The 14857-nt window shown below is 47.8% G+C and overlaps 1 protein-coding gene across 11 annotated transcripts in view; it reads right to left on the bottom strand.

Moving 5' to 3' along the window:
- The window catches only part of Phf24 (PHD finger protein 24), a 28704-nt gene extending 15447 nt beyond the window's left edge, over positions 1-13257 (bottom strand). For 2 of the 11 annotated variants that reach the window (XM_021222258.2, XM_029533346.1), the window contains exon 1: positions 13024-13257. The gene's annotated coding sequence lies outside the window, so the exon portion shown is untranslated. The other 9 variants (XM_029533344.1, XM_021222259.2, XM_029533340.1 and 6 more) reach the window with 8 other exon arrangements.
- Between the last annotated feature and the right edge of the window lie 1600 nt (positions 13258-14857).

The raw sequence follows: 14857 nt of genomic DNA, 5'->3' as shown, positions 1-14857 counted from the left end.
TATAATAAATAAATAAATCTTTAAAAAAAAAAAAGAAAAGAAAAAAATGGATAGCACAGCTGGGGAAGAGTCACAGCGCGATCAACACTGAGGTGGAAGTGTGTTGCTGTGGAAAGGTATCCAAAATAAGCAAGCCTAGTCATGAACGGGGCGTGCCACAGACTGCTGACAGATCTAAGGTCTTCCAATGGGAATGGACTCCTTAGGCTGGCTCCTGTGTTTGACTACTTGGTTCCCAGTCAGCAGGACTGTTGGGGAAGCCTTGACGGAGGAGGTGTGTCACTGGGGGGTGGACCTGACATTCCCCATTAGCACTCTCTGCCTTCCGCTTGTGGATCAAAATGAGGGCTCTCAGATGCTTCTCCAGCTGCCCCGTCGCCATGTGGTTGGTCGCTCAGCCATTACAGATGTTATCTCTCTGGAATCGTAAGTCCAGCCAAACTCTCTCTTTTATACATTTTATACATGGTAACTTACCACAGCAATAGAAAAGAAACAAATTCAGGATCGAAGTTTTAAAGAAAGGATGTAGGTAGTTCTCACATGTTCTATTCTATATTTTCCAGTTCCCTACCTCTCCCCTTACCCCGAGTTGACAGCTAACTTCAGTTTGAGATATTTCATTGCTATGGACTACCTGCTAAAGCCCACGTTGGGAGCACACAATCTTGGCGTGTTGAGCATTCATGTTCTTTTACAAGCCCAAGTGACCTAATGACGGTAGTCAGAGTCAATGGGGGACTGTAGTGGAGCGTTAAGGTTAGACTCCGGGGTTCTCAGTGGGCCTATGACCCCAACATGGCCCAGATGCCTCACGGGCAGTCGCTGTGCTCTGTGTTAGGCACCACTCAGGGAATGCCAGGCGGACACACAACTCTTCTCTGCTGTCTTTGCTTCTTTTTAAGGAGGTCTGTTTTTATTTTTGTATATGTGTGTTGTGTCTACATGTATGCACGTGTACTACATATGCATTGCCCAAAGAGGCCAGAAGAGGGCGTGAGACCCGCAGGAGCTGGACCTACCATCAGGTGTCAGTCACCGTGTGAGTGTTAGGAATCAAACCCAGGTCCTTGGTAGAGCATCCAGTGTTCTCAGCTACTGAGCCACCTCTCCAGTCCCCATCGCTGCTATTGTCAATACAGGCATTTATATATCCAGACCCACTGTTCTCTTGTGGAATTAAACATTAAGTGGAATGTTTTCAATGTAAAAACTGTTCAGCTGAAGACGGAACCCAAGCCCCCAGGAACGCTAAGTAAAGCCTTCTACCACCAAGTCATATGCCCACCCCTAATTTTTTAAAAAAAGTTTTTATTTATTTATTTATTTATTTATTTATTTATTTATTTATTTATTTATTTAATATATATGATGAGTACACTGTCACTGTCTTTAGACACACCGGAGGGCATCAGATTCCCACTATAGATGGTTGTGAGCCACCACATGTGGTTGCTGGGATTTGAACTCAGGACCTCTGGAAGAGCAGTCAGTGCTCTTAACCGCTGAGCCATCTCACCAACACTGTCCCCCCCCCCATAATTTTTCCTTTCCTTTCCTTTCCTTTCCTTTCCTTTCCTTTCCTTTCCTTTCCTTTCCTTTCCTTTCCTTTCCTTTCCTTTCCTTTTTCCTTTCCTTTCCTTTTTTACTGCAATGCAAAGAAGTACATTTTTATGAGGAAATACTGTATATGCAAATATTTATTTGCGAACTTGTAACTGAACCCAAAGATTATGATTTTTTTCTTTTACTAAATTGATGGTTCCTGATAATCCTCGTCTTTTTAAGACTCCCCCGTGGGGGCTGGAGAGGTGGCTCAGCAGTTAAGAGCACTAACATAGGAGCTCCAGATCAGCCAAGTCTAACAGTGAGATCGCTCTCAAAGCAGCAACAGAAAGTGGTGCACAGAGATCCTTACCTACTTTATTTTGTTTAGAGACAGAGTCTCTGTGTAGCCCAGGCTGGCCTGCAGCTCACCCAGGTTGGCCAGGATGTTGAGGGTCCTCCTACCATAGCTTCCTGGGTGTTGGGGTGACGGGCGAATTTCACTATGCTTAGTTATCAAACCCAGGTCCTCTGGAGAGCATCCAGGTGTATTCTAATTTAGACTTCCTCGGGTACACAACCCAGGAGTGGACAGAATGGCAGCCTCATGTTAGATTTTTCTTTTTTAGGACCTCTATGCTTATTTCCATAGAGACTGGACTATAACCCAATAGGTGGGCCAGCGCCTGCTGTTTATTTTCATTGTGACGGGGATGAGGTGGCTCCCAGTGCAGTTTAGATTTGTGTTTTCCTGGTGACTAAGCATGGTGTACACTTCGTTTGTGTATTTATTTTCCATATAAATGTCTTTTGAGAAATTTTGTTCAATTCATTATTTTTTAGGGGGGTAGAGTCAGGGTCTCTCTCTCTCTCTCTCTCTCTCTCTCTCTCTCTCTCTCTCTCTCTCTCTCCCTCTCTCTCTCTTCTGAGACAGGGTTTCTCTGTGTAGTTTTGGCTGTCCTGGAACTCACTCTGTAGAACAGGCTGGCCTAGAACTCAGAGATCCACCTCCCTCTGCTGCCTGAGTGCTGGGATTAAAGGTGTGTGCCACCACTGCCCAGTAAATATTTTTCACTGAAGAATTGTACTTCTTTGTCAGTGCTGGGATTGAGTCCAGGGCTTGTGACTCAAGCACTCTTCCTTTCGATTTGAAGATGGCCACTTATAACACGAGACTATAAGGAAACCTGCTGCTTTTGACAGTCTGTGTGGATGGGGTGGGGGTGGGGGTGTCTACTAGAGACAGACTGACCAAGGAAGCCAGTTCTGTGATGGGGCACAGGGAAGATTGCCTTTGAAAAAAAAAAGAGGGCGAAGAGCCAAGTAATGTATGTGGCTTTAAGAAGCTGGAAAGGGCAAGGAAGCGGGAGCACCCTTGGAGCCTCCAGAGGGCTGTGCACCCCTGCGAACGGACACCTTCACGTTAGCCCATTAAGACCCTGTCCTGTCATTGGCTCCAGTATTGCAAGAGAATAGATTTGTATTTTTAAGGGGAAAAGGTGGGAGAAATGGAGAAAAGGAAGAAGAGTGGGATAAAGTAAGAGAGAGCGGAGAGGAAAATAAAACACTCGACCCAACAGATGGATCCCTTTAGAACTATGGGTATGAGTAAAAAACCACCTTTACTAATGATTTTTTTCTATGTAGCCCTCCCTGGGTGACCTAGAACTCCAGGTTGGCCTAGACATTGAAGATACCCACCCAATTCTGCCTCCTGAGTCAGATTAAAGGCATGTGCCATCATGACCTTCTGCCTTACTGAAACATTTTTTTTTAAAAAAATCGTGGCCGGGCGGTGGTGGCGCATGCCTTTAATCCCAGCACTTGGGAGGCAGAGGCAGGCGATATCTGAGTTTGAGGCCAGCCTGGTCTACAAAGTGAGTTCCAGGACAGCCAGGGCTATACAGAGAAACCCTGTCTTGAAAAAAAAAAAAAACCAGAAAAAAAAAATCGTAAGAGGGTAGAAAGAATTCTAGTAGAAAGTGCAGAATAACTTAATAGACAAATTATAAAAAAAATGATTTAATGTTTGAAACACAAAGAGCGATGGTTTCCAAATGGTGGGTTAGCTGGATTATGGGAGCAGGGAGAGTCTATGTAAAAAACTCCAGAAGATAAGTGATTGGATTGAAATGCATAGCAATTATAAGATACACTTATATTTGTAACGAATTTGTTTTTTGTCAGTGTAACAGGCTGCAGAACCCCAGGGTTCCGCAGAATCCACCTGGCTCCTGGGGCCACAGGGCATGAACCAGTTCTCCAAAGAGATGCAAGGCACCTCTTTCTTAGAAATGATGTCAGAAGTCCTGGACAACAGTGGTGAGCCCAGAGAAGGCATGGGCTGAGCCTCAGTTGGAAACATTTATTTGGAGACCCTGAACATAGTTAAATTAATTTCCAAGACTGATTAACCGGGAGAGAGCCACTATGTGTGTTTGGCTTTTGGCTTCTTCTGATGATGTCATATAGGATACTGAGCGAGCTAGCCAGTTAGGAGCACCATTCTATGCGTGAAGTGACTTATTACCAGTGTAGCAGTGGCTAGATCACAGAGCCCTTCCACACTGCAGCTGTTTCCCCCCCACTGCTCCGTGTTAGGAGAGCACTCACTCTGTTAAAATGCCAAGATCCCTCAGCTGTAATGAAGTCCCTGCAGTCGTTTTGCGAGTTTAGATTTTGGAGGAACTTTTATGAAGACAGAGCTGGCGTGCGCTATCAAATTAATCAAATAGAAAAAGCAAACAACATGCTGCTGTTTGTCATAGCTTCTTTGAACAGGTTATTCCTTTTGCTGGAGAAGGTCCATTTTTCTAGATTGCTTTATGTCCCTAAGGCAAAAAACTGTGAAGTAGAACCATTAATAGGAAGCCACTATGGCCCAAACATGACCTCAAGCCATTTTTTTGTTTGTTTGTTCATTTTATTTTCATCATTTTGAAATGGCACGCGGCGATCTGATTATAAACTGCGAGGACACAACAGAATTAAGTCTTAAGAATAAGCCTAAATCTCTTAATGTTTAATGAAGAGCACTGCAGAAGACACCTTGATTAAAAGTGTGTGAAGTAGCGGGGATGGGCACCTGTGGTGTTTGAGGAATTAACACAGGCAGCCCGAATTCCTGGATGAAACAAGTGGCACTGATTAGCAATGGGTAAGAGGGACCGCCTGGAGAGAAAGCTGGGCCTCTCCTGGGTTGGAAGGAGGCCTAGGAAGAAGAGCAAGCTGAAAGGTAGTGAAGTTGCAAAGGTCTCACAGATTGTTCTCAATGACTGCTTCTTTGGCTGGTGGGCGGAATCTTCCCCCCCCCCCCATTCTCAACAAGAATGGAAAGGGGATAAGAAGATGTTGTCTCAGGAATGATGTGACTACCAAGATTTTGGGGTGTATACAAGAGAGGCTTAAAGAACGCCTTAGGGATAGAGCAGGTGGTGGGAGACCACAGAGTGAGCCAGTGCAGCTGATGGCAGGACCAGGAAGACATGACAGCGGCAACGATCAGAATCTCCCTTTCAGCAGGAGAAGGCTGTTGAGATGTATTTGTCAGGCAGAACGAATATGTGGGTAGCTCAGAATGTGTGTGCAAGACACACCCATTCTTTGCAGAGCACCTACGTAGAACGCAATGGGATTCGTTATGAGGGCAAAGTAGTGGGAGTGGAGAGGTTTTGCTCCACAGCGGGAGCTGGTAAAGAAATAAGGAAGGCGAAGGCATCAGGGAAGCCCTCTGCCCATGCTCTCTCTGTAAAGATCTGTGGCTGTGTTGGGCTGGTGAGATGGCTCAGCGGGTAAGAGCACCCAACTGCTCTTCCAAAGGTGCAGAGTTCAAATCCCAGCAACCACATGGTGGCTCACAACCATCCTTAACAAGATCTGATGCCCTCTTCTGGAGTGTCTGAAGACAGCTACAGTGTACTTACATATAATAAATAAATTTTAAGAAAAAAAAAAAAAAGATCTGTGGCTGTGGAGAGGCTGGGCAGCAGNGGGCCTCAGAGGNGGGGGGGGGGGGGGGGGGGGNGGTTCCTTATTCAGCATTCTAACATGAAGTGCATTGACTCACTTGAGCCTGATCCTTTGTGTGGAAATGGCAGTCGTTGGGAAGGCCCAGGAGCAATTAAAAGGGGTTCTCTGGAGGCTGTGAGGGTGTTCCTAGGCAGGGACAGGCAAAGGAACCCCTAAGTGAGAAGGGAACCGAGGGATGTTTGAAAATTGAGTGTAGTGACATCCACCTGTGATCCCAACATTGAGAGGCTGAGGCAGGAGGATCATTGTGAGTTTGAGGCCAACCTGATTTACAGAGGGAGGGATACACACACACACTCACACACACACACATACACACACATACACACACATACATACACACACACACATACACACACACGCGCACACACACACACACACACACACACACACACACACACACTCGAGTTGAGCTTGCAGAAAAAGAAATGAAAACATGAAAACAAAGGGTACAAAATGTGGATGGTCCCCACTGTCTTTCCCAAGCATGAATGTTGCCGAGATGACTGGGCAAAGTCAGTTTATTTCAGATATGGAGTCAGTATCCTTTCTTTTCACCAGGGATGGCCAGACGTTAAGGCCTGCTTAGGGCTGTAATTTCAACCATTCAGGACTCAGTTCACAACAAGTTCAAAGCCAGACTGGGCTGTGAAGTGAGTTCAAGGCTGGCCTGGCAGCTTAGCTCAACTCAAGTTTCACAAACTGAACTGAAGTCTGGGGATGTGGCTCAGTGGAAGAGAGCCTGTGGAACACACATGGGCTCCTGGACAAAATCCCCAGCACTGGAAACAAAAGAAGACAAAACCAAAGTTGGCCAAAAAAACGTGATCACGCGCAAGGCTCTGGAACTCAGTTTCAGAAATAGAGTGTCAACTCAGCGTATCACATCCTCCCTGCCTCCTCAGGGGTGGGGCCTGAACGGTGGGTCAGGGCATTGAGGATAAGAATACTGACCTTACGGTAGCTATGGGTGATTTTCTGCCACAGAGAACAGTGCCTGCTATGATCTGGCTCCAGATGAGAGGGATGAACATTTTAATTGAGTCAGTTTCTACAACCATGAAGTTAAGACACGAGAAACGCCCATTTCCGGGTTGATGGTATGTATTCTCTGCCCTGTTGACTATAGCTTGGCCCACAGGCGTGAAGCTTGCTAGGGCACAAGGAAGAAGCTTGAGAATGCATCTCCCTGTTCGTGGGTTTGAACCAGAGACGCCAAGCAGGTGTCTGTGTTCTCAGGTGTAGTAGTTAAATTGGTTGGTTTGTTCCTGGAGGTGTGTGGCTGAAGGACTACACACTTAACACAGAAGGTAAAAGTTACAAGGGTATAGAAAACCAACAGAACTGGAGGGGGGGGGGTCTGTAAAGATCAGAGCAGGGGTTCTCAACCTCCCCATTGCTGCGACTCCTTTAATGAAGTTCCCCATGCTGTGGTGACCCCCATCCATAAAATCATTTTATTGCTATTTCATCGCTGTAATTTTGCTACTCTTATGTACTGTAACATAAACATCTACTGTACAGGGATATCTGATATGTGACCCCTGAAAAAGGGTCATTTGAGCCCAAGAAGGGTCACGCCCCGTGAGTCACGACCCTGGGCTCACCATACATATCAACATCAACCTGGAGAACGTAAGCAAGAGCCATCATGAAGAATTCCCTTACCCTCTTTGAGGCAGCCCAAGTGGTCCAGCTGTTCTCCTCTGCCTGCTGCTTTAGGAATCCAGTTTCTCCAGCCAGTGTCCCGGGAGTCTGTTTCTAGTCGCCGTTCTCCTGGCAGTAACCTACAGACTGGTGTCAGTTCTCATGGCTGCAGACCCGGAAGCCACCCTCCCCATCTCCTTCGGTCCACTTCTGCCTATCTAGGAAGATGTGCAGAACTGCAGAGATGCTAAGAAGCAGACAGGCTGGAGCCCAAGTCAAACTGTCTCCCACCCCCAGCTCCAGGCTCTGAGGCAGGAGGGACACCCTGCTGCTGCTTAATATTTACTGAAGCTTTAATATACATGAGAGCAAAATGATGGCATGATCTTTAGCCTCTGGGGATTGGGCTGTCTTCATTAAAAGCTACAGCTCTGACTTCCCACAGAAGCAGAGCAACAGTTAAGGAACACCGCACTGGCAGTGATTGGCTGGTGGGGCTGCACTCAGCAAGTGAATTTTCCCAGCAAGATGGAGAGGCACTCCCTGTTTTCTGCTCTTAGGTCCCCAAAGCACAGGTTCGGCTTCATTTATGCAGTTATTACACTTTAACTATCTCGCCACTCTCTTGCTTATTGAGTCTATAAGCTCCCCCCGCACCCCCTCCCGTGTGTGTGTGTGTGTGTGTGTGTGTGTGTGTGCAGCCTACTATGTGTTAGGCACAAATCAAGCACTAATAGCTGTCACTAGGATGAAGAGATGGAGTCTCAGTGCAGGATGCAGGAGTGCGTGCGTGTGTAGGGGGCATAACGTGTAGGATTAAAAAAAAAAAAAGGTGTTGCTTGAGCTAAATTTTGAAGATGAGTGGGAGTTAACCCAGTGGATGAGGGAAAAAAAAAAAGCATTCCAGGAAGAGGTAAAAACACATGCCAAGCATGGAGATGTATGGAGACTCCACCATGACTTAGAGCTGTGAAGCCGGCCCTGGTGCTGGATAGAAATAGGCAAGGAAATCTGTACTCACATATGAATTAGCATCAGCTCAAAGGGCTGGTTTGATGTAGTATGCCTAAAATATTTGTTTAAAAGAGAATATTCATTTGAATTCAGGGAAGTGGGGGGGGGCAGGGAAAGTAGTTTGGCCAGAATGATCAGAGACAATCCTGGTAACCCCCAGGGTTGACCAGTGAGTGTGTTCTGGCCTTTCACAGCTCCCCAGCATAGAACTCTCCCACAACCTAAGGCCTGGCAGGGAGGGGCTGTAGTAATCACTGGCCTTTGTCTAAGGAGACTGAAGCTTACCGGACAAATACAAACAAGAGAAAGAGGGCCAGGGAGCCGAATCACTGAGTGTTTCAGAGAGACCATAGCAACAGGAAACAGTCTCCGTCAAAGAGAGATCACACCATGTAAAGGGCTCGGTAGCTCATAGCGTGCTATCCACATAGGTGACTTGCCCAGGGAGGCGAGCGTGCGCGTGACCAGTCGCTCAATATGTATGGGTAAGAATAACTTGGGCAGGGGTTGGAAGATGAAGATAGTTAGCAGTTAGTTGTCCGTGGGTGATACCTGGGAAATGGCACACTCACACGGACCGCCATGAGTAGCCTGCAAAGCTGTATCCCCCCTCCCCCGCCCCTTGCCCTGTACTTTTCCTGCACTTTGTATTAATAGTAATTGAGTGACGAAATGCAGACTGATTCTATGCAAACTCCCCGAGGGCAGGAAGTCTCCTGTTTATACAGCACAGTGCTGTCAGGTCAGCAGCACTTAGGGTGTGTGCTGACCTCTGAGAGGATTGCCAGAAGGTGGGCGGAGCATGGAGAGATGCTATACTGGAACCAAGGGTCCTTCTCCAGCGGGACACCGACAGCCCATGCTTCTCAGCCCAAAGCTGGCAGAACAATTCCAATCAGAACATAGTCATTAAGACTGAAGGAAGGACTAGATAATGATGTTCCCGTCAGCTGTGGATAGGTGAGGTGAATCGGGAACGAGGAAGCATCACGAGGCAGGCATGTAGCACCCAAAGACAACAGATACTGTAGCTGAAGGGATGGGAGACTACGATCCACTTAGGAACAGGTGTGCTGGGAGAAACTAGGAGCCGTGGAAAATGGACCTGGGGAGCTTTTATTCTCCAGGGTCCAAGAAAAAGGAAGCACTTAAAAAATACATGGGTAGTGTGGGAAGAAGAAAATGACTACAGTGTGGCCAGAGAATCTATGGAAAATCCAAGTCTGAAAATCCATACCCATTTGTGTGTACTCAGGTGGGGGGAGGGGCATTCTCTTATTTCCCTTTGGAATGAAGCAATTTTTTTTGGGGGGGGGAGATTAAGGCTATGCTCAGGCACTATTTTGACAAGTTTTGAAATGTAATGTTTACTCAATACTAGACATTAGGAGATAGAACCAAGGATCAAAGTTTTGGGGAGCACTTAGATCAATCAAGTAATTTTCCCAAGTTACCAGTGAGTGATATTCAGAGTCCTCAGTGAAAAGATTAATAATAATAATAATAATACTCCAACAAGAAATATCTGAGAGCCTTTTGGCCCAGCATCTAGGAGGCAGAGGCAGGCAGATCTCTGAATTCAGGCCAGCCTGGTTCACAGAGCAAGTTCTAGGACAGCCAGGACTACACAGAGAAACCCTGTCTTGAAAAAACAAAACAAAACAAAACAAACAAAAAGAAATGTCTGAATTAGAACAAATGCCACCATATTTGCAGGCTTGGCCTCAGTTTTCTCTTAAAACAATACACACACACACACACACACACACACACACACACATATTCTGGGGAGCTGTGAAAGGCCAGAGCACACTCACTGATCAGCCCTTGGGTTTACTAGGATTGTCTCTGAGATATATGTATATGTATATGTATATGTATATGTATATGTATATGTATATGTATATGTATATGTATATGTATATCTCAGAGACAATCCTGGTAAATTAAATATATATATATATATATATATATATAAATTGAACTAATGAGAGGGGGTTTAAGCTAAAAGGGGATTATAAGCAACTTTATATCAGATGCTAACCAATGTGAACCTCTGTCAGATTTGCTTGTTGAGCTATGATTGAGGTACTATAACTATCCAATCCTGAAAGGAGCCAAGTACTTAAGGAAGATCAAGTACTTAAGGAAGACAATTGGTCAGTTAGGTTATCCAATTTCCTTGGTAGCTTCCTCTTCTCACGATGTAATCCCAGACACCCAAAGAAACATTTCTTTTTCTTTTTATCTTTTTTTTTTTTTTTTTTGAGACAATGCCTAGAACTTTCTATGAAGCCCAGGCTGGCCTTGAACTTGAGTTTCTCCTGCCTCTACCTCCCAAGTACCAGGATAACAGGCATAGATTACCATAGCCAGTGCAGAATTTCAGTGTCTTCTTGGTTTTGTTTTTCTGAGACCGTCTCTCTAGTAGCCCAGGCTGGCCTTCAACTTGTGGTAAGCCCCCTGCCTCAGTCTCTGAAGTAGGTATATATGTTTTCAAAGGAAACCAGGACGGACCTATGCTCTGATCGGCCCTTTCTCGTTGGGGCCCAGATCTAGGAGGGCGTTATATTAAAGGGTACTAGGTTTGGTTGTGCAGGTCAGGACGAAGACGAACAGGGACGCTCCAGAAGGGCTCTGGGGTAAATTACGTGGCTTGGCCCTTTCACACTCCCTTTTTGGATAAGAAGCAAGAATCTATCTTTGGGCCCAAAGTTATACCCTGAGGAGTCAGCTGGAATGGAAGTGTTGAGGGGTGAGACGGGGTATCTGGTTCTCTCCCAGACGACAGATTACCAGCGAGCCTCTCTTGGCTCCCATCCTTTCCACCCTCCTGCTTCTCACACAGAACTTGTCAACAGCGTCCTGGGTGGCATTTGCGGATTACTGTCCACTGGTGCACATGCAGGGCCGCAAGGGAAGTGTGGGTGACTCCTAGAAGTGACAGTCTCTCTGCTTCTTCACCCCCAAGGTCCTGCAGCAGGGAAGGTGGCCCCCCTAGTTCTCCCAAGCAATTCCTGTCAAAGACCACCACACCATTACAGTAGTGCCGCCAACAAAGGAAGCCATGCATTGAAACCAGGGGATTACGTGGATAACTGCTCCAGTGGCCGCACGTTCTGATAAACTGTCCCCCTCCCCTTAAGGATCACCTCTGCGGAACATATGCAAAGCTCCATGCTTGACCCTTCAGCACAACTTAGTAACAAACATCCTCTCTTTCTTCTGTCCCTCTTTGACACTTTTCTCTGAGTTAAATTTGAAGAACATTTAACTCGTCATTTGTGATCTCGGGCAAAGTACTAAGCCTGCGTCACAAATACCTAATGTTTAAATGGGGGCAATTTGATGAAGCTGTTGTTAAGTATTATGTAAGATGTTTAAACAGATCTAGCACAGTGCCTGGCACATGAGTTCTCAAGAATGCTTCCCTCCCCCCTAGTCCTTCCTCCAGAAACTTGGTCTTAGTGTTTCTGGATAGTCAAGCTCACAGGCTCAGGTATCTTGTCTTTGATTTGGAGGCCTCACTGGTCTTGGTACCCCTTGGGCCCTGTGCTCTTACAAGCAGTTCCAGTCTCCCCGAAAGTCCAGCGTGAAGCCAACCAGGCTATCATTCAGAAGAGACACTACTGGGGCAGTGTGAGAAATGGAATGAACAAAGGCCACAGCCCCATAGAGTCCCCACTCCTTTCCACTATGTTGAGGGGGACAAGCGAGGGCACGCTGAGTCCCTCAGGAGGTCAGGGCCAAAGTCCTTGGAGCTATGATGCCACAAATGGATTCCATTTCTCCAGCCAAAGGTTCTTTCTGGGCATCTCTAGGGGCATGGGCTGAGATCACCTGAGGTTCACCAACATCACTGAGGAAGTCCCTGAGGTTCCCAGATGTTCTTCCACGGAGCCAAGTCCAGAGACTACCCTGATGCCGATCCACTTACACAGAAGGCCTCCCTGGGGGCCTGGGGAGGGTGACTCCACACTGGGGCTGTGCAAGGCACAAAGTGCAGAGCGCCCTGGGCGTCTCCCTCCATGCCCGTCCCACGGACGCTCTCGGGGTAGAGGTGGCGGTCACTGGCGTGCATCCACTTGCACAGGGGCCCCCGTGGGGGCGGCTCCCGCACCAGCATCCGAGTCCGGGACCGCAGACCCGCCCCTCGGGGTGACGGCGGGGTCCCACCGCCCCCGCCCTCGCTTACCGGGACAGTCCGCGTGCGGGACGCGGGTCCGAGACCGGCGGACTCTACGCCGCGGGCCCGCGCTGCCCACGGCCGCTCCGGAGCCGACGTGCTGGGCCGAGCACCGAGAGCGGGCGGCGCGGGCGGCGCGACAAGCTGAGGCGGCGGCAGCGGTGGCGCGCGCCCCGAGCACGCCCACCCGCTGCGCGTGCACAGGCGCGAGGCGCCCTCGGCCGGCCCGTGGGCGCGCGCCGCCCCACCCTCCCGAGCCTCAGGCGCGGTCCGTGCAGCCCGCTCGGCCGCGGGCGTGGGGCGTGGGGCGCGGTGGGAGCGCGGGCGCGCGGTCCCGGTGCCAGGGGGCGCCCGCACGAGCAGCCGGCAATGCGGCGCGGGGACTGCGCCAGCTCGGCCGCCCCGCGGCAAGGTCAGCCCGCCCCGGGAGCTGGCCCCGGTTCGGCGCTGCAGGGGCTGCGGGGACTCGCCCACCCGCACACACCCAGGGCAGAGCGGGGTCTGTGTGGATGCTGCCACCAGCACCTGCCCGGGGTGGGAAGAACTCAGCCATCCGACTCTGTCGCACCGCCCAGGTCTCCGGGCTCACCGAGGGCACTTACCTTTTTCAGGTTCCCACTGGGCTCGGGAGTGTCCAGGAACCTTCACAAAGACCTTGGCTGCTCCATCCTGCCATGTGAGCGTTGTCAGAGGCTATTGGTCTTCCATCTCCAGCAGCAGCAGCAGAGCTGTACTGTCATGTAACCCACTTTTCCTGCAGCAGCCTCAGCCTTCAGACTAGCCAAAGAGCCAGCTTGTCAGGCGGCCAGTGTTTCTGACAACTATAACGCTCATTGCAACAAACTCCAGGCTTTGAAGAGGGCAAGAAAAAGATCTAGAACTAATTGTAGGAAAGTAACGCACGATGTGTACACATGCCCAGATCCCTCTTATCTAAATTACATCTATTTCGTGTCTATCAAACACATGTCATGTTATTTTTTTGAGCATCTAGTATCTCTCTACCCTACCCCCATTTCCAGGGGGTATAGGAGATACTTTGTCCTTTAAGTAGAATTTGCATAAATTTAGAACTATATATTATTATCATCACCAAATTAATATTAAAAATGCCAAGTGTAAAGGTTCTATTTTAAAGACTTTAAATGTCACTAGCTGTGCAGCTGCAGCTGGTCAGCTCAGGTTGACCTCCAACTCCAGGCAGCCCTCCTGCCTTGGCCTCCCAGAGGGCTAGCATTCCCCGCCTGAGCTACCACAGTGGGTTAAGACACTATGTCTTGGGGGAGTCGTACTGAGGCACAGAGGTTAAACAACTTGCCTAAAGTAGCAAGCACCTATGCCATGGACATGAGATTGAGATCCAGGTGCTCTGATGTCAGAGCCCTAACTGCCACTGCAGACTGAGAAGCCACTACAAAATAGTGTTAACAAGAGCCACCACATTTTCCCCTTTCTGAAACTAACATTGAAGAGCAGGCTGAGATTTCTATGTAGTCCGATGTTCTTACCTTTAGAATCATAATGGACCAACAATTTCAGACGGGGACCTAAAGACCATCTTGAGTGTTCTATTTCTAGACTATTTGATAGGCCTGCATGGAAGAGAAGGCTATAATATCCCCTATAGAGGTGTTTGTTGGCTAATTCCTTCTTTCATTCAAAAATATGTGTTGTGTGCCTGCCATCCACTGAACAAACAAAAATCAAGGTGGTAAGAGTCCTGTTAAGGAATGCTATATGAACCATGCATCACAAGGGTCTCACTCCAGTAACCAGTGTGACCATAATCCCTGCGTCAGCCCCTATCCGAACACTGCAGTCCGGTTCAGTCTCTCCTCTTAACACCCATCCTAGCGACTAAATCCCTGACACCTTGGGTTTTGTCTGCCTGTGGCGGACATGCCTGAAATCACAGGACTGGGGAGCTGGCAGCAGGAAGATGGGGAGTTTAAAGTCGTTCTAAGCTATGTGGTGATTTCGAGCCATTCTGACCTACTGCAGACGATTTCAAATCACCCCCAAAATGACATTTTGCAGTGTATATAATTTGCTTTGATTACTTCACCTCCAATTCTCTCTGTCTAAATAATCATAAATAATCCCTTCTCAACTTCTATGCTTCTTTCCCCCTAAAGAATCTAGATTCTGTGCATCAGAGAAAACATAATGCTTGTTTTTCTGAGTCTGGTTGTTTCATGCCTCACAGTGATATCTAGCTCTATACCCATCTACCCGAAGATGACACATTTAGTTTTTTATTGCTAAATAAAACCCTGTTACGTATATAAACTATATGATCTTCTCCATTCCTCTGTTGTGTTGATGGCTATGATATTGTGCCTGGTAGTCAGTGTCAGCGTCACACAAGCTAGAGTCGTCTGAAAGGAAGGAGCTTATATTGAGAAAATGCCTCCATAAGAACCAGCTGTAAGGTTT

Source organism: Mus pahari, chromosome 22 (assembly GCF_900095145.1).
Source record: "Mus pahari chromosome 22, PAHARI_EIJ_v1.1, whole genome shotgun sequence".
Taxonomy (NCBI): domain Eukaryota; kingdom Metazoa; phylum Chordata; class Mammalia; order Rodentia; family Muridae; genus Mus; species Mus pahari.
The sequence above is the reverse complement of the archived record's forward strand: the minus strand, read 5'-3'. Positions and strand labels throughout refer to the sequence as shown.